This window comes from Copadichromis virginalis, linkage group LG3, assembly GCF_057382275.1.
Source record: "Copadichromis virginalis isolate Kocher_CV1m ecotype Utaka linkage group LG3, C_Virginalis_male_GT1.1, whole genome shotgun sequence".
NCBI lineage: Eukaryota > Metazoa > Chordata > Actinopteri > Cichliformes > Cichlidae > Copadichromis > Copadichromis virginalis.
In genome coordinates this window covers 58085969-58113014 of record NC_140620.1, presented here as the reverse complement: position 1 = coordinate 58113014, position 27046 = coordinate 58085969, and the positions used below count along the sequence as shown (strand labels likewise).

Below are 27046 nucleotides of genomic sequence, written 5' to 3'. Positions count from 1 at the left end.
GGCCTCAGCCAGAAGCCACAGGCACTGGTGTGGTGTAAGTGGCCTCAGCCAGCAGCAAAAGGGCCCTGGTGTGGTGTAGGTGGCCTCAGCCAGCAGCCACAGGCCCTGGTGTGGTGTAAGTGGCCTCAATAGCAACTAAGGCCCTGGTGTGGTGTAAGTGGCTTCAGCCAGCAGCCACAGGCCCTGGTGTGGTGTAAATGGCCTCAGCCAGCAGCCACAGGCCCTGGTGTGGTGTAGGTGGCCTCAGCCAGCAGCCACAGGCCCTGGTGTGGTGTAAGTGGCCTCAATAGCAACTAAGGCCCTGGTGTGGTGTAAGTGGCTTCAGCCAGCAGCCACAGGCTCTGGTGTGGTGTAACTGGCCTCAGCCAGCAGCCACAGGCCCTGGTGTGGTGTAAGTGGCCTCAGCCAGAGCCACAGGCCCTGATGTGGTGTAAGTGGCCCCAGCCGGTCACTCAGGCCCTGGTGTGGTGTAGGTGGCATCAGCTAGCAGCACAAGACATTGGAAAACAGCCAAAAGCAGTGTCGTTAATGTGCCCTCATTAATGGGCAGCTGCTTTTGGTCTTTTAATACACCCCTTCTCTGGATCAAAAGCGGTTCAATGACATGAAAATGAAAGGCTTACAGCACCAGGTATTCCCAGGCAGTCTCCCATCCAAGTACTAACCAAGCCCAGCCCTGCTTAGCTTCCGAGATCAGACGAGGTCGGGCGTGCTCAGGGTGGTATGGCCGTAAGTTGCTGGCCCCAGCACAATGTCTCAATTTATGGATTCAAGTGATTAGGTGGCAAGTACCTGAAGTTACGAAGACAATGCTATAACCATACCTGCATGTTTGCATAATACCCTAACCCAAAGGCTCAGTTTGGCATTTATCCAACAGCACAGGCCCTGGATTGTTGAAGATGGCCTCAGGAACCAGCACAGGGCCTGGTGTGTTGTACATGGCCACAGCAAGCAGCACAGGGCCTGGTTTGGTGAAGATGGCCTCGGCCAGAAGCGCAGGCCCTGGTGTGGTGTAAGTCGCCTCAGCCAGAAGCCACAGGCACTGGTGTGGTGTAAGTGGCCTCAGCCAGCAGCAAAAGGGCCCTGGTGTGGTGTAAGTCGCCTCAGCCAGCAGCCACAGGCCCTGGTGTGGTGTAGGTGGCCTCAGCCAGCAGCCACAGGCCCTGGTGTGGTGTGAGTGGCCTCAGCCAGCAGCCACAGGCCCTGGTGTGGTCTAAGTGGCCTCAGCCAGTGCCACAGGCCCTGGTGTGGTGTAAGTGGCCTGAGCAAGAGCCACAGGCCCTGGTGTGGTGTAAGTGGCCTCAGCCAGCAGCCACAGGCCCTGGTGTGGTGTAAGTGGCCTGAGCAAGTGCCACAGGCCCTGGTGTGGTGTAAGTGGCCTGAGCAAGTGCCACAGGCCCTGGTGTGGTGTAAGTGGCCTCAATAGCAAATAAGGCCCTGGTGTGGTGTAAGTGGCCTGAGCAAGAACCACAGGGCCTGGTTTGGTGAAGATGGCCTCGGCCAGAAGCGCAGGGCCTGGTGTGATGTGAGTGGCCAGAGCAAGAGCCACAGGCCCTGGTGTGGTGTAAGTGGCCTCAGCCGGTCACTCAGGCCCTGGTGTGGTGTAGGTGGCATCAGCTAGCAGCACAAGACATTGGAAAACAGCCAAAAGCAGTGTCGTTAATGTGCCCTCATTAATGGGCAGCTGCTTTTGGTCTTTTAATACACCCCTTCTCTGGATCAAAAGCGGTTCAATGACATGAAAATGAAAGGCTTACAGCACCAGGTATTCCCAGGCAGTCTCCCATCCAAGTACTAACCAAGCCCAGCCCTGCTTAGCTTCCGAGATCAGACGAGGTCGGGCCTGCTCAGGGTGGTATGGCCGTAAGCTGCTGGCCCCAGCACAATGTCTCAATTTATGGATTCAAGTGATTAGGTGGCAAGTACCTGAAGTTACGAAAACAATCCTATAACCATACCTGCATGTTTGCATAATACCCTAACCCAAAGGCTCAGTTTGGCATTTATCCAACAGCACAGGCCCTGGATTGTTGAAGATGGCCTCAGGAACCAGCACAGGGCCTGGTGTGTTGTACATGGCCACAGCAAGCAGCACAGGGCCTGGTTTGGTGAAGATGGCCTCGGCCAGAAGCGCAGGGCCTGGTGTGATGTGAGTGGCCTGAGCAAGAGCCACAGGCCTTGGTGTGGTGTAAGTGGCCTCAGCCAGCAGCCACAGGCCCTGGTGTGGTGTAAGTCGCCTCAGCCAGAAGCCACAGGCCCTGGTGTGGTGTAAGTGGCCTCAGCCAGCAGCCACAGGCCCTGGTGTGGTGTAAGTGGCCTCAGCCAGTGCCACAGGCCCTGGTGTGGTGTAAGTGGCCTGAGCAAGAGCCACAGACCCTGGTGTGGTGTAATTGGCCTCAGCCAGCAGCCACAGGCCCTGGTGTGGTGTAAGTCGCCTCAGACAGAAGCCACAGGCACTGGTGTGGTGTAAGTGGCCTCAGCCAGCAGCAAAAGGGCCCTGGTGTGGTATAAGTCGCCTCAGCCAGCAGCCACAGGCCCTGGTGTGGTGTAGGTGGCCTCAGCCACCAGCCACAGGCCCTGGTGTGGTGTAAGTGGCCTCAGCCAGCAGCCACAGGCCCTGGTGTGGTGTAAGTGGCCTCAGCCAGCAGCCACAGGCCCTGGTGTGGTGTAAGTGGCCTCAGCCAGTGCCACAGGCCCTGGTGTGGTGTAAGTGGCCTGAGCAAGAGCCACAGGCCCTGGTGTGGTGTAAGTGGCCTGAGCAAGAGCCACAGACCCTGGTGTGGTGTAATTGGCCTCAATAGCAACTAATGCCCTGGTTTGGTGTAGGTGGCCTCAGCCAGCAGCCACAGGCCCTGGTGTGGTGTAAGTGGCCTGAGCAAGAGCCACAGGCCCTGGTGTGGTGTAAGTGGCCTGAGCAAGAGCCACAGACCCTGGTGTGGTGTAATTGGCCTCAATAGCAACTAATGCCCTGGTGTGGTGTAGGTGGCCTCAGCCAGCAGCCACAGGCCCTTGTGTGGTGAAAGTGGCCTCAGCCAGAGCCACAGGCCCTGATGTGGTGTAAGTGGCCTCAGCCAGCAGCCACAGGCCCTGGTGTGGTGTAAGTGGCCTGAGCAAGAGCCACAGGCCCTGGTGTGGTGTAAGTGGCCTGAGCAAGAGCCACAGACCCTGGTGTGGTGTAATTGGCCTCAATAGCAACTAATGCCCTGGTGTGGTGTAGGTGGCCTCAGCCAGCAGCCACAGGCCCTGGTGTGGTGAAAGTGGCCTCAGCCAGAGCCACAGGCCCTGATGTGGTGTAAGTGGCCCCAGCCGGTCACTCAGGCCCTTGTGTGGTGTAGGTTGCATCAGCTAGCAGCACAAGACATTGGAAAAGAGCCAAAAGCAGTGTCGTTAATGTGCCCTCATTAATGGGCAGCTGGTTTTGGTCTTTTAATACACCCCTTCTCTGGATCAAAAGCGGTTCAATGACATGAAAATCAAAGGCTTACAGCACCAGGTATTCCCAGGCAGTCTCCCATCCAAGTACTAACCAAGCCCAGCTCTGCTTAGCTTCCGAGATCAGACGAGGTCGGGCGTGCTCAGGGTGGTATGGCCGTAAGCTGCTGGCTCCAGCACAATGTCTCAATTTATGGATTCAAGTGATTAGGTGGCAAGTACCTGAAGTTACGAAGACAATGCTATAACCATACCTGCATGTTTGCATAATACCCTAACCCAAAGGCTCAGTTTGGCATTTATCCAACAGCACAGGCCCTGGATTGTTGAAGATGGCCTCAGGAACCAGCACAGGGCCTGGTGTGTTGTACATGGCCACAGCAAGGAGCACAGGGCCTGGTTTGGTGAAGATGGCCTCGGCCAGAAGCGCAGGGCCTGGTGTGATGTGAGTGGCCTGAGCAAGAGCCACAGGCCTTGGTGTGGTGTAAGTGGCCTCAGCCAGCAGCCACAGGCCCTGGTGTGGTGTAAGTCGCCTCAGCCAGAAGCCACAGGCACTGGTGTGGTGTAAGTGGCCTCAGCCAGCAGCCACAGGCCCTGGTGTGGTGTAGGTGGCCTCAGCCAGCAGCCACAGGCCCTGGTGTGGTGTAGGTGGCCTCAGCCAGCAGCCACAGGCCCTGGTGTGGTGTAAGTGGCCTCAGCCAGCAGCCACAGGCCCTGGTGTGGTGTAAGTGGCCTGAGCAAGAGCCACAGGCCCTGGTGTGGTGTAAGTGGCCTGAGCAAGAGCCACAGACCCTGGTGTGGTGTAATTGGCCTCAATAGCAACTAATTCCCTGGTGTGGTGTAGGTGGCCTCAGCCAGCAGCCACAGGCCCTGGTGTGGTGTAAGTGGCCTCAGCCAGCAGCCACAGGCCCTGGTGTGGTGTAAGTGGCCTCAGCCAGCAGCCACAGGCCCTGGTGTGGTGTAAGTCGCCTCAGCCAGAAGCCACAGGCACTGGTGTGGTGTAAGTGGCCTCAGCCAGCAGCAAAAGGGCCCTGGTGTGGTGTAAGTCGCCTCAGCCAGCAGCCACAGGCCCTGGTGTGGTGTAGATGGCCTCAGCCAGCAGCCACAGGCCCTGGTGTGGTGTAAGTGGCCTCAGCCAGCAGCCACAGGCCCTGGTGTGGTCTAAGTGGCCTCAGCCAGAAGCACAGGGCCTGGTGTGATATGAGTGGCCTGAGCAAGAGCCACAGGCCCTGGTGTGGTGTAAGTGGCCTGAGCAAGAGCCACAGGCCCTGGTGTGGTGTAAGTGGCCTGAGCAAGAGCCACAGGCCCTGGTGTGGTGTAGGTGGCCTCAGCCAGCAGCCACAGGCCCTGGTGTGGTGTAGGTGGCCTCAGCCAGCAGCCACAAGCCCTTGTGTGGTGTAAGTGGCCTCAGCCAGCAGCCACAGGCCCTGGTGTGGTGTAAGTGGCCTCAGCCAGTGCCACAGGCCCTGGTGTGGTGTAAGTGGCCTGAGCAAGAGCCACAGACCATGGTGTGGTGTAATTGGCCTCAATAGCAACTAAGGCCCTGGTGTGGTGTAAGTGGCCTCAGCCAGCAGCCACAGGCCCTGGTTTGGTGTAAGTCGCCACAGCCAGAACCCACAGGCCCTGGTGTGGTGTAACTGGCCTCAGCCAGAGCCACAGCCCCTGATGTGGTGTAAGTGGCCCCAGCCGGTCACTCAGGCCCTGGTGTGGTGTAGGTGGCATCAGCTAGCAGCACAAGACATTGGAAAAGAGCCAAAAGCAATGTGATTAATGTGCCCTTATTAATGGGCAGCTGCTTTTGGTCTTTTAATACACCCCTTCTCTGGATCAAAAGCGGTTCAATGACATGAAAATTAAAGGCTTACAGCACCAGGTATTCCCAGGCAGTCTCCCATCCAAGTACTAACCAAGCCCAGCCCTGCTTAGCTTCCGAGATCAGACGAGGTCGGGCGTGCTCAGGGTGGTATGGCCGTAAGCTGCTGGGCCCAGCACAATGTCTCAATTTATGGATTCAAGTGATTAGGTGGCAAGTACCTGAAGTTACGAAGACAATCCTATAACCATACCTGCATGTTTGCATAATACCCTAACCCAAAGGCTCAGTTTGGCATTTATCCAACAGCACAGGCCCTGGATTGTTGAAGATGGCCTCAGGAAACAGCACAGGGCCTGGTGTGTTGTACATGGCCACAGCAAGCAGCACAGGGCCTGGTTTGGTGAAGATGGCCTCAGCCAGAAGCACAGGGCCTGGTGTGATATGAGTGGCCTGAGCAAGAGCCACAGGCCCTGGTGTGGTGTAAGTGGCCTGAGCAAGAGCCACAGGCACTGGTGTGGTGTAAGTGGCCTGAGCAAGAGCCACAGGCCCTGGTGTGGTGTAGGTGGCCTCAGCCAGCAGCCACAAGCCCTTGTGTGGTGTAAGTGGCCTCAGCCAGCAGCCACAGGCCCTGGTGTGGTGTAAGTGGCCTCAGCCAGTGCCACAGGCCCTGGTGTGGTGTAAGTGGCCTGAGCAAGAGCCACAGACCATGGTGTGGTGTAATTGGCCTCAATAGCAACTAAGGCCCTGGTGTGGTGTAGGTGGCCTAAGCCAGCAGCCACAGGCCCTGGTGTGGTGTAAGTGGCCTCAGCCAGCAGCCACAGGCCCTGGTGTGGTGTAAGTCGCCTCAGCCAGAAGCCACAGGCACTGGTGTGGTGTAAGTGGCCTCAGCCAGCAGCAAAAGGGCCCTGGTGTGGTGTAAGTCGCCTCAGCCAGCAGCCACAGGCCCTGGTGTGGTGTAAGTGGCCTCAGCCAGCAGCCACAGGCCCTGGTGTGGTCTAAGTTGCCTCAGCCAGAAGCACAGGGCCTGGTGTGATATGAGTGGCCTGAGAAAGAGCCACAGGCCCTGGTGTGGTGTAAGTGGCCTGAGCAAGAGCCACAGGCCCTGGTGTGGTGTAAGTGGCCTGAGCAAGAGCCACAGGCCCTGGTGTGGTGTAAGTGGCCTGAGCAAGAGCCACAGGCCCTGGTGTGGTGTAATTGGCCTCAATAGCAACTAAGGCCCTGGTTTGGTGTATGTGGCCTCAGCCAGCAAATAAGGCCGTGGTGTGGTGTAGGTGGCATCAGCTAGCAGCACAAGACATTGGAAAACAGCCAAAAGCAATGTCGTTAATGTGCCCTCATTAATGGGCAGCTGCTTTTGGTCTTTTAATACACCCCTTCTCTGGATCAAAAGCGGTTCAATGACATGAAAATGAAAGGCTTACAGCACCAGGTATTCCCAGGCAGTCTCCCATCCAAGTACTAACCAAGCCCAGCCCTGCTTAGCTTCCGAGATCAGACGAGGTCGGGCGTGCTCAGGGTGGTATGGCCGTAAGCTGCTGGCCCCAGCACAATGTCTCAATTTATGGATTCAAGTGATTAGGTGGCAAGTACCTGAAGTTACGAAGACAATCCTATAACCATACCTGCATGTTTGCATAATACCCTAACCCAAAGGCTCAGTTTGGCATTTATCCAACAGCACAGGCCCTGGATTGTTGAAGATGGCGTCAGGAACCAGCACAGGGCCTGGTGTGTTGTACATGGCCACAGCAAGCAGCACAGGGCCTGGTTTGGTGAAGATGGCCTCGGCCAGAAGCGCAGGGCCTGGTGTGATATGAGTGGCCTGAGCAAGAGCCACAGGCCCTGGTGTGTTGTAAGTGGCCTCAGCCAGCAGCCACAGGCCCTGGTGTGGTGTAGGTGGCCTCAGCCAGCAGCCACAGGCCCTTGTGTGGTGTAATTGGCCTCAATAGCAACTAAGGCCCTGGTGTGGTGTAGGTGGCCTCAGCCAGCAGCCACAGGCCCTGGTGTGGTGTAAGTGGCCTCAGCCAGTGCCACAGGCCCTGGTGTGGTGTAAGTGGCCTGAGCAAGAGCCACAGACCCTGGTGTGGTGTAATTGGCCTCAATAGCAACTAAGGCCCTGGTGTGGTGTAGGTGGCCTCAGCCAGCAGCCACAGGCCCTGGTGTGGTGTAAGTGGCCTCAGCCAGCAGCCACAGGCCCTGGTGTGGTGTAAGTGGCATCAGCTAGCAGCACAAGACATTGGAAAACAGCCAAAAGCAATGTCGTTAATGTGCCCTCATTAATGGGGAGCTGCTTTTGGTCTTTTAATACACCCCTTCTCTGGATCAAAAGCGGTTCAATGACATGAAAATTAAAGGCTTACAGCACCAGGTATTCCCAGGCAGTCTCCCATCCAAGTACTAACCAAGCCCAGCCCTGCTTAGCTTCCGAGATCAGACGAGGTCGGGTGTGCTCACGGTGGTATGGCCGAAAGCTGCTGGCTCCAGCACAATGTCTCAATTTATGGATTCAAGTGATTAGGTGGCAAGTACCTGAAGTTACGAAGACAATCCTATAACCATACCTGCATGTTTGCATAATACCCTAACCCAAAGGCTCAGTTTGGCATTTATCCAACAGCACAGGCCCTGGATTGTTGAAGATGGCCTCAGGAACCAGCACAGGGCCTGGTTTGGTGAAGATGGCCTCAGCAAGCAGCCACAGGCCCTGGTTTGGTGTAAGTGGCCTCAGCCAGCAGCCACAGGCCCTGGTGTGGTGTAAGTGGCCTCAGCCAGCAGCCACAGGCCCTGGTGTGGTGTAAGTGGCCTGAGCAAGTGCCACAGGCCCTGGTGTGGTGTAAGTGGCCTAAGCCAGAGCCACAGGCCCTGGTGTGGTGTAAGTGGCCTGAGCAAGAGCCACAGGGCCTGGTTTGGTGAAGATGGCCTCGGCCAGAAGCGCAGGGCCTGGTGTGATGTGAGTGGCCTGAGCAAGAGCCACAGGCCCTGGTGTGGTGTAAGTGGCCTCAGCCAGCAGCCACAGGCCCTGGTGTGGTGTAAGTCGCCTCAGCCAGAAGCCACAGGCACTGGTGTGGTGTAAGTGGCCTCAGCCAGCAGCAAAAGGGCCCTGGTGTGGTGTAAGTCGCCTCAGCCAGCAGCCACAGGCCCTGGTGTGGTGTAGATGGCCTCAGCCAGCAGCCACAGGCCCTGGTGTGGTGTAAGTGGCCTCAGCCAGCAGCCACAGGCCCTGGTGTGGTCTAAGTGGCCTCAGCCAGAAGCACAGGGCCTGGTGTGATATGAGTGGCCTCAGCAAGAGCCACAGGCCCTGGTGTGGTGTAAGTGGCCTGAGCAAGAGCCACAGGCCCTGGTGTGGTGTAAGTGGCCTGAGCAAGAGCCACAGGCCCTGGTGTGGTGTAGGTGGCCTCAGCCAGCAGCCACAGGCCCTGGTGTGGTGTAGGTGGCCTCAGCCAGCAGCCACAAGCCCTTGTGTGGTGTAAGTGGCCTCAGCCAGCAGCCACAGGCCCTGGTGTGGTGTAAGTGGCCTCGGCCAGTGCCACAGGCCCTGGTGTGGTGTAAGTGGCCTGAGCAAGAGCCACAGACCATGGTGTGGTGTAATTGGCCTCAATAGCAACTAAGGCCCTGGTGTGGTGTAAGTGGCCTCAGCCAGAGCCACAGGCTCTGGTGTGGTGTAACTGGCCTCAGCCAGAGCCACAGGCCCTGATGTGGTGTAAGTGGCCCCAGCCGGTCACTCAGGCCCTGGTGTGGTGTAGGTGGCATCAGCTAGCAGCACAAGACATTGGAAAACAGCCAAAAGCAGTGTCGTTAATGTGCCCTCATTAATGGGCAGCTGCTTTTGGTCTTTTAATACACCCCTTCTCTGGATCAAAAGCGGTTCAATGACATGAAAATGAAAGGCTTACAGCACCAGGTATTCCCAGGCAGTCTCCCATCCAAGTACTAACCAAGCCCAGCCCTGCTTAGCTTCCGAGATCAGACGAGGTCGGGCCTGCTCAGGGTGGTATGGCCGTAAGCTGCTGGCCCCAGCACAATGTCTCAATTTATGGATTCAAGTGATTAGGTGGCAAGTACCTGAAGTTACGAAGACAATCCTATAACCATACCTGCATGTTTGCATAATACCCTAACCCAAAGGCTCAGTTTGGCATTTATCCAACAGCACAGGCCCTGGATTGTTGAAGATGGCCTCACGAACCAGCACAGGGCCTGGTGTGTTGTACATGGCCACAGCAAGCAGCACAGGGCCTGGTTTGGTGAAGATGGCCTCGGCCAGAAGCGCAGGGCCTGGTGTGATGTGAGTGGCCTGAGCAAGAGCCACAGGCCTTGGTGTGGTGTAAGTGGCCTCAGCCAGCAGCCACAGGCCCTGGTGTGGTGTAAGTCGCCTCAGCCAGAAGCCACAGGCACTGGTGTGGTGTAAGTGGCCTCAGCCAGCAGCAAAAGGGACCTGGTGTGGTGTAAGTGGCCTCAGCCAGCAGCCACAGGCCCTGGTGTGGTGTAGGTGGCCTCAGCCACCAGCCACAGGCCCTGGTGTGGTGTAAGTGGCCTCAGCCAGCAGCCACAGGCCCTGGTGTGGTGTAAGTGGCCTCAGCCAGCAGCCACAGGCCCTGGTGTGGTGTAAGTGGCCTCAGCCAGTGCCACAGGCCCTGGTGTGGTGTAAGTGGCCTGAGCAAGAGCCACAGACCCTGGTGTGGTGTAATTGGCCTCAGCCAGCAGCCACAGGCCCTGGTGTGGTGTAAGTCGCCTCAGACAGAAGCCACAGGCACTGGTGTGGTGTAAGTGGCCTCAGCCAGCAGCAAAAGGGCCCTGGTGTGGTATAAGTCGCCTCAGCCAGCAGCCACAGGCCCTGGTGTGGTGTAGGTGGCCTCAGCCACCAGCCACAGGCCCTGGTGTGGTGTAAGTGGCCTCAGCCAGCAGCCACAGGCCCTGGTGTGTTGTAAGTGGCCTCAGCCAGCAGCCACAGGCCCTGGTGTGGTTTAGGTGGCCTCAGCCAGCAGCCACAGGCCCTTGTGTGGTGTAATTGGCCTCAATAGCAACTAAGGCCCTGGTGTGGTGTAGGTGGCCTCAGCCAGCAGCCACAGGCCCTGGTGTGGTGTAAGTGGCCTCAGCCAGTGCCACAGGCCCTGGTGTGGTGTAAGTGGCCTGAGCAAGAGCCACAGACCCTGGTGTGGTGTAATTGGCCTCAATAGCAACTAAGGCCCTGGTGTGGTGTAGGTGGCCTCAGCCAGCAGCCACAGGCCCTGGTGTGGTGTAAGTGGCCTCAGCCAGCAGCCACAGGCCCTGGTGTGGTGTAAGTGGCATCAGCTAGCAGCACAAGACATTGGAAAACAGCCAAAAGCAATGTCGTTAATGTGCCCTCATTAATGGGGAGCTGCTTTTGGTCTTTTAATACACCCCTTCTCTGGATCAAAAGCGGTTTAATGACATGAAAATGAAAGGCTTACAGCACCAGGTATTCCCAGGCAGTCTCCCATCCAAGTACTAACCAAGCCCAGCCCTGCTTAGCTTCCGAGATCAGACGAGGTCGGGCGTGCTCAGGGTGGAATGGCCGTAAGCTGCTGGCCCCAGCACAATGTCTCAATTTATGGATTCAGGTGATTAGGTGGCAAGTACCTGAAGTTACGAAGACAATCCTATAACCCTACCTTCATGTTTGCATAATACCCTAACCCAAAGGCTCAGTTTAGCATTTATCCAACAGCACAGGCCCTGGATTGTTGAAGATGGCCTCAGGAACCAGCACAGGGCCTGGTGTGTTGTACATGGCCACAGCTAGCAGCACAGGGCCTGGTTTGGTGAAGATGGCCTCGGCCAGAAGCGCAGGGCCTGGTGTGATGTGAGTGGCCTGAGCAAGAGCCACAGGCCCTGGTGTGGTGTAATTGGCCTCAATAGCAACTAAGGCCCTGGTGTGGTGTAAGTGGCCTGAGCAAGAGCCACATACCCTGGTGTGGTGTAATTGGCCTCAATAGCAACTAAGGCCCTGGTGTGGTGTAGGTGGCCTCAGCCAGCAGCCACAGGCCCTGGTGTGGTGTAAGTGGCCTCAGCCAGAGCAACAGGCCCTGATGTGGTGTAAGTGGCCCCAGCCGGTCACTCAGGCCCTTGTGTGGTGTAGGTTGCATCAGCTAGCAGCACAAGACATTGGAAAAGAGCCAAAAGCAGTGTCGTTAATGTGCCCTCATTAATGGGCAGCTGCTTTTGGTCTTTTAATACACCCCTTCTCTGGATCAAAAGCGGTTCAATGACATGAAAATCAAAGGCTTACAGCACCAGGTATTCCCAGGCAGTCTCCCATCCAAGTACTAACCAAGCCCAGCTCTGCTTAGCTTCCGAGATCAGACGAGGTCGGGCGTGCTCAGGGTGGTATGGCCGTAAGCTGCTGGCTCCAGCACAATGTCTCAATTTATGGATTCAAGTGATTAGGTGGCAAGTACCTGAAGTTACGAAGACAATGCTATAACCATACCTGCATGTTTGCATAATACCCTAACCCAAAGGCTCAGTTTGGCATTTATCCAACAGCACAGGCCCTGGATTGTTGAAGATGGCCTCAGTAACCAGCACAGGGCCTGGTGTGTTGTACATGGCCACAGCAAGGAGCACAGGGCCTGGTTTGGTGAAGATGGCCTCGGCCAGAAGCGCAGGGCCTGGTGTGATGTGAGTGGCCTGAGCAAGAGCCACAGGCCTTGGTGTGGTGTAAGTGGCCTCAGCCAGCAGCCACAGGCCCTGGTGTGGTGTAAGTCGCCTCAGCCAGAAGCCACAGGCACTGGTGTGGTGTAAGTGGCCTCAGCCAGCAGCCACAGGCCCTGGTGTGGTGTAGGTGGCCTCAGCCAGCAGCCACAGGCCCTGGTGTGGTGTAGGTGGCCTCAGCCAGCAGCCACAGGCCCTGGTGTGGTGTAAGTGGCCTCAGCCAGCAGCCACAGGCCCTGGTGTGGTGTAAGTGGCCTGAGCAAGAGCCACAGGCCCTGGTGTGGTGTAAGTGGCCTGAGCAAGAGCCACAGACCCTGGTGTGGTGTAATTGGCCTCAATAGCAACTAATTCCCTGGTGTGGTGTAGGTGGCCTCAGCCAGCAGCCACAGGCCCTGGTGTGGTGTAAGTGGCCTCAGCCAGCAGCCACAGGCCCTGGTGTGGTGTAAGTCGCCTCAGCCAGAAGCCACAGGCACTGGTGTGGTGTAAGTGGCCTCAGCCAGCAGCAAAAGGGCCCTGGTGTGGTGTAAGTGGCCTCAGCCAGCAGCCACAGGCCCTGGTGTGGTGTAGGTGGCCTCAGCCAGCAGCCACAGGCCCTTGTGTGGTGTAATTGGCCTCAATAGCAACTAAGGCCCTGGTGTGGTGTAGGTGGCCTAAGCCAGCAGCCACAGGCCCTGGTGTGGTGTAAGTGGCCTCAGCCAGTGCCACAGGCCCTGGTGTGGTGTAAGTGGCCTGAGCAAGAGCCACAGACCCTGGTGTGGTGTAATTGGCCTCAATAGCAACTAAGGCCCTGGTGTGGTGTAGGTGGCCTCAGCCAGCAGCCACAGGCCCTGGTGTGGTGTAAGTGGCCTAAGCCAGAGCCACAGGCCCTGGTGTGGTGTAAGTGGCCTGAGCAAGAGCCACAGGGCCTGGTTTGGTGAAGATGGCCTCGGCCAGAAGCGCAGGGCCTGGTGTGATGTGAGTGGCCTGAGCAAGAGCCACAGGCCCTGGTGTGGTGTAAGTGGCCTCAGCCAGCAGCCACAGGCCCTGGTGTGGTGTAAGTCGCCTCAGCCAGAAGCCACAGGCACTGGTGTGGTGTAAGTGGCCTCAGCCAGCAGCAAAAGGGCCCTGGTGTGGTGTAAGTCGCCTCAGCCAGCAGCCACAGGCCCTGGTGTGGTGTAGATGGCCTCAGCCAGCAGCCACAGGCCCTGGTGTGGTGTAAGTGGCCTCAGCCAGCAGCCACAGGCCCTGGTGTGGTCTAAGTGGCCTCAGCCAGAAGCACAGGGCCTGGTGTGATATGAGTGGCCTGAGCAAGAGCCACAGGCCCTGGTGTGGTGTAAGTGGCCTGAGCAAGAGCCACAGGCCCTGGTGTGGTGTAAGTGGCCTGAGCAAGAGCCACAGGCCCTGGTGTGGTGTAGGTGGCCTCAGCCAGCAGCCACAGGCCCTGGTGTGGTGTAGGTGGCCTCAGCCAGCAGCCACAAGCCCTTGTGTGGTGTAAGTGGCCTCAGCCAGCAGCCACAGGCCCTGGTGTGGTGTAAGTGGCCTCAGCCAGTGCCACAGGCCCTGGTGTGGTGTAAGTGGCCTGAGCAAGAGCCACAGACCATGGTGTGGTGTAATTGGCCTCAATAGCAACTAAGGCCCTGGTGTGGTGTAAGTGGCCTCAGCCAGCAGCCACAGGCCCTGGTTTGGTGTAAGTCGCCACAGCCAGAACCCACAGGCCCTGGTGTGGTGTAACTGGCCTCAGCCAGAGCCACAGCCCCTGATGTGGTGTAAGTGGCCCCAGCCGGTCACTCAGGCCCTGGTGTGGTGTAGGTGGCATCAGCTAGCAGCACAAGACATTGGAAAAGAGCCAAAAGCAATGTGATTAATGTGCCCTTATTAATGGGCAGCTGCTTTTGGTCTTTTAATACACCCCTTCTCTGGATCAAAAGCGGTTCAATGACATGAAAATGAAAGGCTTACAGCTCCAGGTATTCCCAGGCAGTCTCCCATCCAAGTACTAACCAAGCCCAGCCCTGCTTAGCTTCCGAGATCAGACGAGGTCGGGCGTGCTCAGGGTGGTATGGCCGTAAGCTGCTGGGCCCAGCACAATGTCTCAATTTATGGATTCAAGTGATTAGGTGGCAAGTACCTGAAGTTACGAAGACAATCCTATAACCATACCTGCATGTTTGCATAATACCCTAACCCAAAGGCTCAGTTTGGCATTTATCCAACAGCACAGGCCCTGGATTGTTGAAGATGGCCTCAGGAAACAGCACAGGGCCTGGTGTGTTGTACATGGCCACAGCAAGCAGCACAGGGCCTGGTTTGGTGAAGATGGCCTCAGCCAGAAGCACAGGGCCTGGTGTGATATGAGTGGCCTGAGCAAGAGCCACAGGCCCTGGTGTGGTGTAAGTGGCCTGAGCAAGAGCCACAGGCCCTGGTGTGGTGTAAGTGGCCTGAGCAAGAGCCACAGGCCCTGGTGTGGTGTAGGTGGCCTCAGCCAGCAGCCACAAGCCCTTGTGTGGTGTAAGTGGCCTCAGCCAGCAGCCACAGGCCCTGGTGTGGTGTAAGTGGCCTCAGCCAGTGCCACAGGCCCTGGTGTGGTGTAAGTGGCCTGAGCAAGAGCCACAGACCATGGTGTGGTGTAATTGGCCTCAATAGCAACTAAGGCCCTGGTGTGGTGTAGGTGGCCTAAGCCAGCAGCCACAGGCCCTGGTGTGGTGTAAGTGGCCTCAGCCAGCAGCCACAGGCCCTGGTGTGGTGTAAGTCGCCTCAGCCAGAAGCCACAGGCACTGGTGTGGTGTAAGTGGCCTCAGCCAGCAGCAAAAGGGCCCTGGTGTGGTGTAAGTCGCCTCAGCCAGCAGCCACAGGCCCTGGTGTGGTGTAAGTGGCCTCAGCCAGCAGCCACAGGCCCTGGTGTGGTCTAAGTTGCCTCAGCCAGAAGCACAGGGCCTGGTGTGATATGAGTGGCCTGAGAAAGAGCCACAGGCCCTGGTGTGGTGTAAGTGGCCTGAGCAAGAGCCACAGGCCCTGGTGTGGTGTAAGTGGCCTGAGCAAGAGCCACAGGCCCTGGTGTGGTGTAAGTGGCCTGAGCAAGAGCCACAGGCCCTGGTGTGGTGTAATTGGCCTCAATAGCAACTAAGGCCCTGGTTTGGTGTATGTGGCCTCAGCCAGCAAATAAGGCCGTGGTGTGGTGTAGGTGGCATCAGCTAGCAGCACAAGACATTGGAAAACAGCCAAAAGCAATGTCGTTAATGTGCCCTCATTAATGGGCAGCTGCTTTTGGTCTTTTAATACACCCCTTCTCTGGATCAAAAGCGGTTCAATGACATGAAAATGAAAGGCTTACAGCACCAGGTATTCCCAGGCAGTCTCCCATCCAAGTACTAACCAAGCCCAGCCCTGCTTAGCTTCCGAGATCAGACGAGGTCGGGCGTGCTCAGGGTGGTATGGCCGTAAGCTGCTGGCCCCAGCACAATGTCTCAATTTATGGATTCAAGTGATTAGGTGGCAAGTACCTGAAGTTACGAAGACAATCCTATAACCATACCTGCATGTTTGCATAATACCCTAACCCAAAGGCTCAGTTTGGCATTTATCCAACAGCACAGGCCCTGGATTGTTGAAGATGGCGTCAGGAACCAGCACAGGGCCTGGTGTGTTGTACATGGCCACAGCAAGCAGCACAGGGCCTGGTTTGGTGAAGATGGCCTCGGCCAGAAGCGCAGGGCCTGGTGTGATATGAGTGGCCTGAGCAAGAGCCACAGGCCCTGGTGTGTTGTAAGTGGCCTCAGCCAGCAGCCACAGGCCCTGGTGTGGTGTAGGTGGCCTCAGCCAGCAGCCACAGGCCCTTGTGTGGTGTAATTGGCCTCAATAGCAACTAAGGCCCTGGTGTGGTGTAGGTGGCCTCAGCCAGCAGCCACAGGCCCTGGTGTGGTGTAAGTGGCCTCAGCCAGTGCCACAGGCCCTGGTGTGGTGTAAGTGGCCTGAGCAAGAGCCACAGACCCTGGTGTGGTGTAATTGGCCTCAATAGCAACTAAGGCCCTGGTGTGGTGTAGGTGGCCTCAGCCAGCAGCCACAGGCCCTGGTGTGGTGTAAGTGGCCTCAGCCAGCAGCCACAGGCCCTGGTGTGGTGTAAGTGGCATCAGCTAGCAGCACAAGACATTGGAAAACAGCCAAAAGCAATGTCGTTAATGTGCCCTCATTAATGGGGAGCTGCTTTTGGTCTTTTAATACACCCCTTCTCTGGATCAAAAGCGGTTTAATGACATGAAAATGAAAGGCTTACAGCACCAGGTATTCCCAGGCAGTCTCCCATCCAAGTACTAACCAAGCCCAGCCCTGCTTAGCTTCCGAGATCAGACGAGGTCGGGCGTGCTCAGGGTGGTATGGCCGTAAGCTGCTGGCCCCAGCACAATGTCTCAATTTATGGATTCAGGTGATTAGGTGGCAAGTACCTGAAGTTACGAAGACAATCCTATAACCCTACCTTCATGTTTGCATAATACCCTAACCCAAAGGCTCAGTTTAGCATTTATCCAACAGCACAGGCCCTGGATTGTTGAAGATGGCCTCAGGAACCAGCACAGGGCCTGGTGTGTTGTACATGGCCACAGCTAGCAGCACAGAGCCTGGTTTGGTGAAGATGGCCTCGGCCAGAAGCGCAGGGCCTGGTGTGATGTGAGTGGCCTGAGCAAGAGCCACAGGCCCTGGTGTGGTGTAATTGGCCTCAATAGCAACTAAGGCCCTGGTGTGGTGTAAGTGGCCTGAGCAAGAGCCACATACCCTGGTGTGGTGTAATTGGCCTCAATAGCAACTAAGGCCCTGGTGTGGTGTAGGTGGCCTCAGCCAGCAGCCACAGGCCCTGGTGTGGTGTAAGTGGCCTCAGCCAGAGCAACAGGCCCTGATGTGGTGTAAGTGGCCCCAGCCGGTCACTCAGGCCCTGGTGTGGTGTATGTGGCATCAGCTAGCAGCACAAGACATTGGAAAACAGCCAAAAGCAATGTCGTTAATGTGCCCTCATTAATGGGCAGCTGCTTTTGGTCTTTTAATACACCCCTTCTCTGGATCAAAAGCGGTTCAATGACATGAAAATGAAAGGCTTACAGCACCAGGTATTCCCAGGCAGTCTCCCATCCAAGTACTAACCAAGCCCAGCCCTGCTTAGCTTCCGAGATCAGACGAGGTCGGGCGTGCTCAGGGTGGTATGGCTGTAAGCTGCTGGCTCCAGCACAATGTCTCAATTTATGGATTCAAGTGATTAGGTGGCAAGTACCTGAAGTTACGAAGACAATGCTATAACCATACCTGCATGTTTGCATAATACCCTAACCCAAAGGCTCAGTTTGGCATTTATCCAACAGCACAGGCCCTGGATTGTTGAAGATGGCCTCAGGAACCAGCACAGGGCCTGGTGTGTTGTACATGGCCACAGCAAGGAGCACAGGGCCTGGTTTGGTGAAGATGGCCTCGGCCAGAAGCGCAGGGCCTGGTGTGATGTGAGTGGCCTGAGCAAGAGCCACAGGCCTTGGTGTGGTGTAAGTGGCCTCAGCCAGCAGCCACAGGCCCTGGTGTGGTGTAAGTCGCCTCAGCCAGAAGCCACAGGCACTGGTGTGGTGTAAGTGGCCTCAGCCAGCAGCCACAGGCCCTGGTGTAGTGTAGGTGGCCTCAGCCAGCAGCCACAGGCCCTGGTGTGGTGTAGGTGGCCTCAGCCAGCAGCCACAGGCCCTGGTGTGGTGTAAGTGGCCTCAGCCAGCAGCCACAGGCCCTGGTGTGGTGTAAGTGGCCTGAGCAAGAGCCACAGGCCCTGGTGTGGTGTAAGTGGCCTGAGCAAGAGCCACAGACCCTGGTGTGGTGTAATTGGCCTCAATAGCAACTAATTCCCTGGTGTGGTGTAGGTGGCCTCAGCCAGCAGCCACAGGCCCTGGTGTGGTGTAAGTGGCCTCAGCCAGCAGCCACAGGCCCTGGTGTGGTGTAAGTCGCCTCAGCCAGAAGCCACAGGCACTGGTGTGGTGTAAGTGGCCTCAGCCAGCAGCAAAAGGGCCCTGGTGTGGTGTAAGTGGCCTCAGCCAGCAGCCACAGGCCCTGGTGTGGTGTAGGTGGCCTCAGCCAGCAGCCACAGGCCCTTGTGTGGTGTAATTGGCCTCAATAGCAACTAAGGCCCTGGTGTGGTGTAGGTGGCCTAAGCCAGCAGCCACAGGCCCTGGTGTGGTGTAAGTGGCCTCAGCCAGTGCCACAGGCCCTGGTGTGGTGTAAGTGGCCTGAGCAAGAGCCACAGACCCTGGTGTGGTGTAATTGGCCTCAATAGCAACTAAGGCCCTGGTGTGGTGTAGGTGGCCTCAGCCAGCAGCCACAGGCCCTGGTGTGGTGTAAGTGGCCTAAGCCAGAGCCACAGGCCCTGGTGTGGTGTAAGTGGCCTGAGCAAGAGCCACAGGGCCTGGTTTGGTGAAGATGGCCTCGGCCAGAAGCGCAGGGCCTGGTGTGATGTGAGTGGCCTGAGCAAGAGCCACAGGCCCTGGTGTGGTGTAAGTGGCCTCAGCCAGCAGCCACAGGCCCTGGTGTGGTGTAAGTCGCCTCAGCCAGAAGCCACAGGCACTGGTGTGGTGTAAGTGGCCTCAGCCAGCAGCAAAAGGGCCCTGGTGTGGTGTAAGTCGCCTCAGCCAGCAGCCACAGGCCCTGGTGTGGTGTAGATGGCCTCAGCCAGCAGCCACAGGCCCTGGTGTGGTGTAAGTGGCCTCAGCCAGCAGCCACAGGCCCTGGTGTGGTCTAAGTGGCCTCAGCCAGAAGCACAGGGCCTGGTGTGATATGAGTGGCCTGAGCAAGAGCCACAGGCCCTGGTGTGGTGTAAGTGGCCTGAGCAAGAGCCACAGGCCCTGGTGTGGTGTAAGTGGCCTGAGCAAGAGCCACAGGCCCTGGTGTGGTGTAGGTGGCCTCAGCCAGCAGCCACAGGCCCTGGTGTGGTGTAGGTGGCCTCAGCCAGCAGCCACAAGCCCTTGTGTGGTGTAAGTGGCCTCAGCCAGCAGCCACAGGCCCTGGTGTGGTGTAAGTGGCCTCAGCCAGTGCCACAGGCCCTGGTGTGGTGTAAGTGGCCTGAGCAAGAGCCACAGACCATGGTGTGGTGTAATTGGCCTCAATAGCAACTAAGGCCCTGGTGTGGTGTAAGTGGCCTCAGCCAGCAGCCACAGGCCCTGGTTTGGTGTAAGTCGCCACAGCCAGAACCCACAGGCCCTGGTGTGGTGTAACTGGCCTCAGCCAGAGCCACAGCCCCTGATGTGGTGTAAGTGGCCCCAGCCGGTCACTCAGGCCCTGGTGTGGTGTAGGTGGCATCAGCTAGCAGCACAAGACATTGGAAAAGAGCCAAAAGCAATGTGATTAATGTGCCCTTATTAATGGGCAGCTGCTTTTGGTCTTTTAATACACCCCTTCTCTGGATCAAAAGCGGTTCAATGACATGAAAATTAAAGGCTTACAGCACCAGGTATTCCCAGGCAGTCTCCCATCCAAGTACTAACCAAGCCCAGCCCTGCTTAGCTTCCGAGATCAGACAAGGTCGGGCGTGCTCAGGGTGGTATGGCCGTAAGCTGCTGGGCCCAGCACAATGTCTCAATTTATGGATTCAAGTGATTAGGTGGCAAGTACCTGAAGTTACGAAGACAATCCTATAACCATACCTGCATGTTTGCATAATACCCTAACCCAAAGGCTCAGTTTGGCATTTATCCAACAGCACAGGCCCTGGATTGTTGAAGATGGCCTCAGGAAACAGCACAGGGCCTGGTGTGTTGTACATGGCCACAGCAAGCAGCACAGGGCCTGGTTTGGTGAAGATGGCCTCAGCCAGAAGCACAGGGCCTGGTGTGATATGAGTGGCCTGAGCAAGAGCCACAGGCCCTGGTGTGGTGTAAGTGGCCTGAGCAAGAGCCACAGGCCCTGGTGTGGTGTAAGTGGCCTGAGCAAGAGCCACAGGCCCTGGTGTGGTGTAGGTGGCCTCAGCCAGCAGCCACAAGCCCTTGTGTGGTGTAAGTGGCCTCAGCCAGCAGCCACAGGCCCTGGTGTGGTGTAAGTGGCCTCAGCCAGTGCCACAGGCCCTGGTGTGGTGTAAGTGGCCTGAGCAAGAGCCACAGACCATGGTGTGGTGTAATTGGCCTCAATAGCAACTAAGGCCCTGGTGTGGTGTAGGTGGCCTAAGCCAGCAGCCACAGGCCCTGGTGTGGTGTAAGTGGCCTCAGCCAGCAGCCACAGGCCCTGGTGTGGTGTAAGTCGCCTCAGCCAGAAGCCACAGGCACTGGTGTGGTGTAAGTGGCCTCAGCCAGCAGCAAAAGGGCCCTGGTGTGGTGTAAGTCGCCTCAGCCAGCAGCCACAGGCCCTGGTGTGGTGTAAGTGGCCTCAGCCAGCAGCCACAGGCCCTGGTGTGGTCTAAGTTGCCTCAGCCAGAAGCACAGGGCCTGGTGTGATATGAGTGGCCTGAGAAAGAGCCACAGGCCCTGGTGTGGTGTAAGTGGCCTGAGCAAGAGCCACAGGCCCTGGTGTGGTGTAAGTGGCCTGAGCAAGAGCCACAGGCCCTGGTGTGGTGTAAGTGGCCTGAGCAAGAGCCACAGGCCCTGGTGTGGTGTAATTGGCCTCAATAGCAACTAAGGCCCTGGTTTGGTGTATGTGGCCTCAGCCAGCAAATAAGGCCGTGGTGTGGTGTAGGTGGCATCAGCTAGCAGCACAAGACATTGGAAAACAGCCAAAAGCAATGTCGTTAATGTGCCCTCATTAATGGGCAGCTGCTTTTGGTCTTTTAATACACCCCTTCTCTGGATCAAAAGCGGTTCAATGACATGAAAATGAAAGGCTTACAGCACCAGGTATTCCCAGGCAGTCTCCCATCCAAGTACTAACCAAGCCCAGCCCTGCTTAGCTTCCGAGATCAGACGAGGTCGGGCGTGCTCAGGGTGGTATGGCCGTAAGTTGCTGGCCCCAGCACAATGTCTCAATTTATGGATTCAAGTGATTAGGTGGCAAGTACCTGAAGTTACGAAGACAATCCTATAACCATACCTGCATGTTTGCATAATACCCTAACCCAAAGGCTCAGTTTGGCATTTATCCAACAGCACAGGCCCTGGATTGTTGAAGATGGCGTCAGGAACCAGCACAGGGCCTGGTGTGTTGTACATGGCCACAGCAAGCAGCACAGGGCCTGGTTTGGTGAAGATGGCCTCGGCCAGAAGCGCAGGGCCTGGTGTGATATGAGTGGCCTGAGCAAGAGCCACAGGCCCTGGTGTGTTGTAAGTGGCCTCAGCCAGCAGCCACAGGCCCTGGTGTGGTGTAGGTGGCCTCAGCCAGCAGCCACAGGCCCTTGTGTGGTGTAATTGGCCTCAATAGCAACTAAGGCCCTGGTGTGGTGTAGGTGGCCTCAGCCAGCAGCCACAGGCCCTGGTGTGGTGTAAGTGGCCTCAGCCAGTGCCACAGGCCCTGGTGTGGTGTAAGTGGCCTGAGCAAGAGCCACAGACCCTGGTGTGGTGTAATTGGCCTCAATAGCAACTAAGGCCCTGGTGTGGTGTAGGTGGCCTCAGCCAGCAGCCACAGGCCCTGGTGTGGTGTAAGTGGCCTCAGCCAGCAGCCACAGGCCCTGGTGTGGTGTAAGTGGCATCAGCTAGCAGCACAAGACATTGGAAAACAGCCAAAAGCAATGTCGTTAATGTGCCCTCATTAATGGGGAGCTGCTTTTGGTCTTTTAATACACCCCTTCTCTGGATCAAAAGCGGTTCAATGACATGAAAATGAAAGGCTTACAGCACCAGGTATTCCCAGGCAGTCTCCCATCCAAGTACTAACCAAGCCCAGCCCTGCTTAGCTTCCGAGATCAGACGAGGTCGGGCGTGCTCAGGGTGGTATGGCCGTAAGCTACTGGCCCCAGCACAATGTCTCAATTTATGGATTCAGGTGATTAGGTGGCAAGTACCTGAAGTTACGAAGACAATCCTATAACCCTACCTTCATGTTTGCATAATACCCTAACCCAAAGGCTCAGTTTAGCATTTATCCAACAGCACAGGCCCTGGATTGTTGAAGATGGCCTCAGGAACCAGCACAGGGCCTGGTGTGTTGTACATGGCCACAGCTAGCAGCACAGGGCCTGGTTTGGTGAAGATGGCCTCGGCCAGAAGCGCAGGGCCTGGTGTGATGTGAGTGGCCTGAGCAAGAGCCACAGGCCCTGGTGTGGTGTAATTGGCCTCAATAGCAACTAAGGCCCTGGTGTGGTGTAAGTGGCCTGAGCAAGAGCCACATACCCTGGTGTGGTGTAATTGGCCTCAATAGCAACTAAGGCCCTGGTGTGGTGTAGGTGGCCTCAGCCAGCAGCCACAGGGCCTGGTGTGTTTTACATGGCCACAGCAAGCAGCACAGGGCCTGGTTTGGTGAAGATGGCCTCAGCAAGCAGCCACAGGCCCTGGTTTGGTGTAAGTGGCCTCAGCCAGCAGCCACAGGCCCTGGTGTGGTCTAAGTGGCCTCAGCCAGTGCCACAGGCCCTGGTGTGGTGTAAGTGGCCTCAGCCAGCAGCCACAGGCCCTGGTGTGGTGTAAGTGGCCTGAGCAAGTGCCACAGGCCCTGGTGTGGTGTAAGTGTCCTGAGCAAGAGCCACAGGGCCTGGTTTGGTGAAGATGGCCTCGGCCAGAAGCGCAGGGCCTGGTGTGATGTGAGTGGCCTGAGCAAGAGCCACAGGCCCTGGTGTGGTGTAAGTGGCCTCAGCCAGCAGCCACAGGCCCTGGTGTGGTGTAAGTCGCCTCAGCCAGAAGCCACAGGCACTGGTGTGGTGTAAGTGCCCTCAGCCAGCAGCAAAAGGGCCCTGGTGTGGTGTAAGTGGCCTCAGCCAGCAGCCACAGGCCCTGGTGTGGTGTAGATGGCCTCAGCCAGCAGCCACAGGCCCTGGTGTGGTGTAAGTGGCCTCAGCCAGCAGCCACAGGCCCTGGTGTGGTGTAAGTGGCCTCAGCCAGAAGCACAGGGCCTGGTGTGATATGAGTGGCCTGAGCAAGAGCCACAGGCCCTGGTGTGGTGTAAGTGGCCTGAGCAAGAGCCACAGGCCCTGGTGTGGTGTAGGTGGCCTCAGCCAGCAGCCACAGGCCCTGGTGTGGTGTAGGTGGCCTCAGCCAGGGGCCACAAGCCCTTGTGTGGTGTAAGTGGCCTCAGCCAGTGCCACAGGCCCTGGTGTGGTGTAAGTGGCCTCGGCCAGTGCCACAGGCCCTGGTGTGGTGTAAGTGGCCTGAGCAAGAGCCACAGACCATGGTGTGGTGTAATTGGCCTCAATAGCAACTAAGGCCCTGGTGTGGTGTAAGTGGCCCCAGCCGGTCACTCAGGCCCTGGTGTGGTGTAGGTGGCATCAGCTAGCAGCACAAGACATTGGAAAACAGCCAAAAGCAATGTCGTTAATGTGCCCTCATTAATGGGGAGCTGCTTCTGGTCTTTTAATACACCCCTTCTCTGGATCAAAAGCGGTTCAATGACATGAAAATCAAAGGCTTACAGCACCAGGTATTCCCAGGCAGTCTCCCATCCAAGTACTAACCAAGCCCAGCCCTGCTTAGCTTCCGAGATCAGACGAGGTCGGGCGTGCTCAGGGTGGTATGGCCGTAAGCTGCTGGCCCCAGCACAATGTCTCAATTTATGGATTCAAGTGATTAGGTGGCAAGTACCTGAAGTTACGAAGACAATCCTATAACCATACCTGCATGTTTGCATAATACCGTAACCAAAAGGCTTAGTTTGGCATTTATCCAACAGCACAGGCCCTGGATTGTTGAAGATGGCCTCAAGAACCAGCACAGGACCTGGTGTGTTTTACATGGCCACAGCAAGCAGCACAGGGCCTGGTTTGGTGAAGATGGCCTCAGCAAGCAGCCACAGGCCCTGGTTTGGTGTAAGTGGCCTCAGCTAGCAGCCACAGGCCCTGGTGTGGTGTGAGTGGCCTCAGCCAGCAGCCACAGGCCCTGGTGTGGTCTAAGTGGCCTCAGCCAGTGCCACAGGCCCTGGTGTGGTGTAAGTGGCCTAAGCCAGAGCCACAGGCCCTGGTGTGGTGTAAGTGGCCTCAATAGCAAATAAGGCCCTGGTGTGGTGTAAGTGGCCTGAGCAAGAACCACAGGGCCTGGTTTGGTGAAGATGGCCTCGGCCAGAAGCGCAGGGCCTGGTGTGATGTGAGTGGCCTGAGCAAGAGCCACAGGCCCTGGTGTGGTGTAAGTGGCCTCATTCAGCAGCCACAGGCCCTGGTGTGGTGTAAGTGGCCTCAGCCAGGAGCCACATGCACTGGTGTGGTGTAAGTGGCCTCAGCCAGCAGCAAAAGGGCCCTGGTGTGGTGTAGGTGGCCTCAGCCAGCAGCCACAGGCCCTGGTGTGGTGTAAGTGGCATCAATAGCAACTAAGGCCCTGGTGTGGTGTAAGTGGCTTCAGCCAGCAGCCACAGGCCCTGGTGTGGTGTAAGTGGCCTCAGCCAGTGCCACAGGCCCTGGTGTGGTGTAATTGGCCTCAATAGCAACTAAGGCCCTGGTGTGGTGTAAGTGGCCTGAGCAAGAGCCACATACCCTGGTGTGGTGTAATTGGCCTCAATAGCAACTAAGGCCCTGGTGTGGTGTAGGTGGCCTCAGCCAGCAGCCACAGGCCCTGGTGTGGTGTAAGTGGCCTCAATAGCAACTAAGTCCCTGGTGTGGTGTAAGTGGCTTCAGCTAGCAGCCACAGGCTCTGGTGTGGTGTAACTGGCCTCAGCCAGCAGCCACAGGCCCTGGTGTGGTGTAAGTGGCCTCAGCCAGAGCCACAGGCCCTGATGTGGTGTAAGTGGCCCCAGCCGGTCACTCAGGCCCTGGTGTGGTGTAAGTGGCCTCAATAGCAACTAAGTCCCTGGTGTGGTGTAAGTGGCCTCAGCCAGCAGCCACAGGCCCTGGTGTGGTCTAAGTGGCCTCAGCCAGTGCCACAGGCCCTGGTGTGGTGTAAGTGGCCTGAGTAAGAGCCACAGGCCCTGGTGTGGTGTAAGTGGCCTCAGCCAGCAGCCACAGGCCCTGGTGTGGTGTAAGTGGCCTGAGCAAGTGCCACAGGCCCTGGTGTGGTGTAAGTGGCCTAAGCCAGAGCCACAGGCCCTGGTGTGGTGTAAGTGGCCTGAGCAAGAGCCACAGGGCCTGGTTTGGTGAAGATGGCCTCGGCCAGAAGCGCAGGGCCTGGTGTGATGTGAGTGGCCTGAGCAAGAGCCACAGGCCCTGGTGTGGTGTAAGTGGCCTCAGCCAGCAGCCACAGGCCCTGGTGTGGTGTAAGTCGCCTCAGCCAGAAGCCACAGGCACTGGTGTGGTGTAAGTGGCCTCAGCCAGCAGCAAAAGGGCCCTGGTGTGGTGTAAGTCGCCTCAGCCAGCAGCCACAAGCCCTGGTGTGGTGTAGATGGCCTCAGCCAGCAGCCACAGGCCCTGGTGTGGTGTAAGTGGCCTCAGCCAGCGGCCACAGGCCCTGGTGTGGTGTAAGTGGCCTGAGCAAGAGCCACAGGCCCTGGTGTGGTGTAAGTGGCCTGAGCAAGAGCCACAGACCCTGGTGTGGTGTAATTGGCCTCAATAGCAACTAATGCCCTGGTGTGGTGTAGGTGGCCTCAGCCAGCAGCCACAGGCCCTGGTGTGGTGAAAGTGGCCTCAGCCAGAGCCACAGGCCCTGGTGTGGTGTAAGTGGCCTGAGCAAGAGCCACAGGCCCTGGTGTGGTGTAATTGGCCTCAATAGCAACTAAGGCCCTGGTTTGGTGTATGTGGCCTCAGCCAGCAAATAAGGCCGTGGTGTGGTGTAGGTGGCCTCAGCCAGCAGCCACAGGCCCTGGTGTGGTGTAAGTGGCCTCAGCCAGCAGCCACAGGCCCTGGTGTGGTGTAAGTGGCATCAGCTAGCAGCACAAGACATTGGAAAACAGCCAAAAGCAATGTCGTTAATGTGCCCTCATTAATGGGGAGCTGCTTTTGGTCTTTTAATACACCCCTTCTCTGGATCAAAAGCGGTTCAATGACATGAAAATGAAAGGCTTACAGCACCAGGTATTCCCAGGCAGTCTCCCATCCAAGTACTAACCAAGCCCAGCCCTGCTTAGCTTCCGAGATCAGACGAGGTCGGGCGTGCTCAGGGTGGTATGGCCGTAAGCTGCTGGCCCCAGCACAATGTCTCAATTTATGGATTCAAGTGATTAGGTGGCAAGTACCTGAAGTTACGAAGACAATCCTATAACCATACCTGCATGTTTGCATAATACCCTAACCCAAAGGCTCAGTTTGGCATTTATCCAACAGCACAGGCCCTGGATTGTTGAAGATGGCCTCAAGAACCAGCACAGGACCTGGTGTGTTTTACATGGCCACAGCAAGCAGCACAGGGCCTGGTTTGGTGAAGATGGCCTCAGCAAGCAGCCACAGGCCCTGGTTTGGTGTAAGTGGCCTCAGCCAGCAGCCACAGGCCCTGGTGTGGTGTAAGTGGCCTCAGCCAGCAGCCACAGGCCCTGGTGTGGTCTAAGTGGCCTCAGCCAGTGCCACAGGCCCTGGTGTGGTGTAAGTGGCCTGAGTAAGAGCCACAGGCCCTGGTGTGGTGTAAGTGGCCTCAGCCAGCAGCCACAGGCCCTGGTGTGGTGTAAGTGGCCTGAGCAAGTGCCACAGGCCCTGGTGTGGTGTAAGTGGCCTAAGCCAGAGCCACAGGCCCTGGTGTGGTGTAAGTGGCCTGAGCAAGAGCCACAGGGCCTGGTTTGGTGAAGATGGCCTCGGCCAGAAGCGCAGGGCCTGGTGTGATGTGAGTGGCCTGAGCAAGAGCCACAGGCCCTGGTGTGGTGTAAGTGGCCTCAGCCAGCAGCCACAGGCCCTGGTGTGGTGTAAGTCGCCTCAGCCAGAAGCCACAGGCACTGGTGTGGTGTAAGTGGCCTCAGCCAGCAGCAAAAGGGCCCTGGTGTGGTGTAAGTCGCCTCAGCCAGCAGCCACAGGCCCTGGTGTGGTGTAGATGGCCTCAGCCAGCAGCCACAGGCCCTGGTGTGGTGTAAGTGGCCTCAGCCAGCGGCCACAGGCCCTGGTGTGGTCTAAGTGGCCTCAGCCAGAAGCACAGGGCCTGGTGTGATATGAGTGGCCTGAGCAAGAGCCACAGGCCCTGGTGTGGTGTAAGTGGCCTGAGCAAGAGCCACAGGCCCTGGTGT

The 27046-nt window shown here is 57.3% G+C and overlaps 14 non-coding genes and 4 pseudogenes across 14 annotated transcripts; all 18 read right to left on the bottom strand.

Annotated features, from left to right (window-relative positions):
- Positions 1 to 616: 616 nt before the first annotated feature.
- Positions 617 to 735, bottom strand: LOC146715644 (5S ribosomal RNA). Its single transcript, XR_014919379.1, has one exon. It is a non-coding gene; the product is annotated as a 5S ribosomal RNA (ribosomal RNA).
- Positions 736 to 1753: 1018 nt separating this feature from the next.
- Positions 1754 to 1872, bottom strand: LOC146715643 (5S ribosomal RNA; annotated as a pseudogene).
- A 1609-nt stretch (positions 1873 to 3481) lies between these two features.
- On the bottom strand, positions 3482 to 3600 carry LOC146715642 (5S ribosomal RNA). The gene has a single exon (XR_014919399.1). It is a non-coding gene; the product is annotated as a 5S ribosomal RNA (ribosomal RNA).
- Positions 3601 to 5293: 1693 nt separating this feature from the next.
- LOC146715641 (5S ribosomal RNA) lies at positions 5294 to 5412 on the bottom strand. Its single transcript, XR_014919539.1, has one exon. It is a non-coding gene; the product is annotated as a 5S ribosomal RNA (ribosomal RNA).
- A 1253-nt stretch (positions 5413 to 6665) lies between these two features.
- LOC146715640 (5S ribosomal RNA) lies at positions 6666 to 6784 on the bottom strand. The gene has a single exon (XR_014919538.1). It is a non-coding gene; the product is annotated as a 5S ribosomal RNA (ribosomal RNA).
- An 820-nt stretch (positions 6785 to 7604) lies between these two features.
- On the bottom strand, positions 7605 to 7723 carry LOC146715639 (5S ribosomal RNA; annotated as a pseudogene).
- Positions 7724 to 9137: 1414 nt separating this feature from the next.
- Positions 9138 to 9256, bottom strand: LOC146715638 (5S ribosomal RNA; annotated as a pseudogene).
- Positions 9257 to 10676: 1420 nt separating this feature from the next.
- LOC146715637 (5S ribosomal RNA) lies at positions 10677 to 10795 on the bottom strand. Its single transcript, XR_014919361.1, has one exon. It is a non-coding gene; the product is annotated as a 5S ribosomal RNA (ribosomal RNA).
- A 699-nt stretch (positions 10796 to 11494) lies between these two features.
- LOC146715636 (5S ribosomal RNA) lies at positions 11495 to 11613 on the bottom strand. The gene has a single exon (XR_014919398.1). It is a non-coding gene; the product is annotated as a 5S ribosomal RNA (ribosomal RNA).
- Positions 11614 to 13857: 2244 nt separating this feature from the next.
- LOC146715635 (5S ribosomal RNA) lies at positions 13858 to 13976 on the bottom strand. The gene has a single exon (XR_014919363.1). It is a non-coding gene; the product is annotated as a 5S ribosomal RNA (ribosomal RNA).
- A 1253-nt stretch (positions 13977 to 15229) lies between these two features.
- Positions 15230 to 15348, bottom strand: LOC146715634 (5S ribosomal RNA). The gene has a single exon (XR_014919537.1). It is a non-coding gene; the product is annotated as a 5S ribosomal RNA (ribosomal RNA).
- An 820-nt stretch (positions 15349 to 16168) lies between these two features.
- LOC146715633 (5S ribosomal RNA) lies at positions 16169 to 16287 on the bottom strand. The gene has a single exon (XR_014919536.1). It is a non-coding gene; the product is annotated as a 5S ribosomal RNA (ribosomal RNA).
- Positions 16288 to 16986: 699 nt separating this feature from the next.
- On the bottom strand, positions 16987 to 17105 carry LOC146715632 (5S ribosomal RNA). Its single transcript, XR_014919811.1, has one exon. It is a non-coding gene; the product is annotated as a 5S ribosomal RNA (ribosomal RNA).
- A 2244-nt stretch (positions 17106 to 19349) lies between these two features.
- On the bottom strand, positions 19350 to 19468 carry LOC146715631 (5S ribosomal RNA; annotated as a pseudogene).
- Positions 19469 to 20721: 1253 nt separating this feature from the next.
- LOC146715630 (5S ribosomal RNA) lies at positions 20722 to 20840 on the bottom strand. The gene has a single exon (XR_014919378.1). It is a non-coding gene; the product is annotated as a 5S ribosomal RNA (ribosomal RNA).
- Positions 20841 to 21660: 820 nt separating this feature from the next.
- Positions 21661 to 21779, bottom strand: LOC146715629 (5S ribosomal RNA). The gene has a single exon (XR_014919535.1). It is a non-coding gene; the product is annotated as a 5S ribosomal RNA (ribosomal RNA).
- A 1607-nt stretch (positions 21780 to 23386) lies between these two features.
- Positions 23387 to 23505, bottom strand: LOC146715628 (5S ribosomal RNA). The gene has a single exon (XR_014919533.1). It is a non-coding gene; the product is annotated as a 5S ribosomal RNA (ribosomal RNA).
- Positions 23506 to 25898: 2393 nt separating this feature from the next.
- Positions 25899 to 26017, bottom strand: LOC146715627 (5S ribosomal RNA). The gene has a single exon (XR_014919532.1). It is a non-coding gene; the product is annotated as a 5S ribosomal RNA (ribosomal RNA).
- Positions 26018 to 27046: the final 1029 nt, after the last annotated feature.